Genomic DNA, 2,133 nt, shown 5'->3' with positions numbered 1-2,133 from the left:
AAAGTGTACTAAATTAGAGGTTTGTAAGATGGCAAGATACCAATAAAAATGCTTAGGTAGATTGGCAGATAAATTCTGATTGGTAAAGTGCCAGAGAACATGGCTTTTTCTTCAAAGTAAAAAAGGGAAATTTTATGACCTTATAGAAGGAAATTACAAGGAAGGAATTCTTAATGGCTGCCATTGTACAGAAATGAATAAGTTAATATATGACTAGAAGATATAATAATCTTAAGAAGTATTTTTGTGCCTATCTATACAGTAATGGAAAAACTATCAATTTAAAAATATAATCAATTAAGTTAACCAAGCAAATGTTTCATTTTTTTTTTTTTCTGGCTGAAGATGTAATTTTAATTTAAATTAAAAAAAACAAAACAGAACAAAACAAAACAGCCTCATTCCTTGAGGCCTCCATGCTCTGTGGTGGTGGAATCTTGTTCCTTGTCAGCCTGTTTGTGTGTGGGTAGACATGGCCTCAAACGATGATACCCAACAAGCAACCAAAAACTATGGAGCCTACCCCATGCAGCCTAGGCAGAGCTCTTCCCAGCAGAGCAATCAGCCCTATGCACAGCAGAGTTACAGTGGTTACATCCAGTCAGTAGGCACTTCAGGCTATGGTTAGAGCAGCTATGGTTCTTCTTATGGACAGACCCAGAACATAGGCTATGGCACTCGGTCAGCTCCCCAGGGATATGGCTCAACTGGTGGCTATGGCAGTAGTCAGAGTTCTCAGTCATTTTATGGGCAAAGACCTCTTATCCTGGCTATGGCCAGCAGACAGCTCCTAACAGCACCTTGGGAAGTTACACTAGGGGTTCTCAGAACAGTGACCATGGGCAGTCCCAGAGTGGGGGCTATGGCCAACAGTCTGGCTATAGTGGACAGCAGCAAAGCTATGGACAGCAGCAAAGCTCCTATAATCTCCCTCAAGGCTATGGGCAACAGAATCAATACAACAGTAGCAGTGGAGGTGGTGATGGAGGGGGTGGTGGAGGTAAGTATGGCCAAGATCAGTCCTCCATGAGTGGTGGTGGCAGTGGTTATGGCAATCAGGGCCAGAGTGGTGGTGGCAGTGGCTACAGGGGAGGCCAGCAGGACTGTGGGGGCTGCGGCTGGGGCAGTGGCAACTGCATCAGTGGTGGTTTTGAAACCGGAGGTCATGGAGGTGGCTGTGAAGGCAACTGTGAAGGCAGAGGCAGCATGGGCAGAAGTGACCGTGCTGGCATCAATAAATTTGGTGGTGCTCAGGACCAAGGATCACGTCATGATTTTAAACAGGATAATTCAGACAACAACACCATCTTCATGCAAGGCGTGGATGAAAATGTTACAATTGAGTCTGTGGCTGATTGGTATTATTAAGACAAATAAGAAAACAGGACAGCCCATCATTAATCTGTGCACAGACAGGGAAACAGGCAGCTGAAGGGAGAAGCAACAGTATTGTTTGATGACCCATTTTCTGCTAAAGCAGCTACTGACTGGTTTGATGGTAAATAATTCTCTGGGAATCCCATCAAAGCCTCATTTGCTACTCAGTGAGCAGACTTTAATCAGGGCAGTGGCAATGGTCATAGAAGCTGAGGGTGAGGACGCTTGGGCCATGGAAGCTATGGAGGTGGTAGCAGTGGTGGTGGGGGCTGGGGAGGACTCCTTAGTGGAGATGGTGGTGATGGCAGACAGCAGTGAGCTGGTGACCTCAAGTGTCCTAATCCTATATGTGAGAACATGAACTTCTCTTTTTTTCCCCTATGATCATTTGTTTTGTTTCTTAAATTCCACATATGAGGGAAATCATATGGTATTTGTCTTTCTCTGACTTATTTTGCTTAGCATAAGACTCTCTAACTCCATCCACATCTTTGCAAATGGCATGACTCCATTCATTTTTATGTCTGAATAATATTCCATGTGTGTGTATACACACAAAAACACCACACCTTCTTTATCATTTCATCATTCTTTTTTATGGCTGAGTAATATTCCAACGTGTGTGTGTGTGTGTGTGTGTGTGTGTGCATGCGCACACCACACCTTCTTTATCATTTCATCAGTTGATGGACATTTGGGCTCTTCCCATAATTTGACTATTACAGACAATGCTACAATAAACATGGAGATGTATAT

At 43.6% G+C, this 2,133-nt stretch overlaps 1 pseudogene; it reads left to right on the top strand.

The window, feature by feature from the left end:
- The first annotated feature begins 472 nt into the window (after positions 1–472).
- LOC144380390 (RNA-binding protein FUS pseudogene) lies at positions 473–1,761 on the top strand (annotated as a pseudogene).
- The last annotated feature ends 372 nt before the right edge of the window (positions 1,762–2,133 follow it).

The sequence above is a fragment of the Halichoerus grypus genome, chromosome X (assembly GCF_964656455.1).
Source record: "Halichoerus grypus chromosome X, mHalGry1.hap1.1, whole genome shotgun sequence".
Taxonomy (NCBI): domain Eukaryota; kingdom Metazoa; phylum Chordata; class Mammalia; order Carnivora; family Phocidae; genus Halichoerus; species Halichoerus grypus.
The sequence above is the reverse complement of the archived record's forward strand: the minus strand, read 5'-3'. Positions and strand labels throughout refer to the sequence as shown.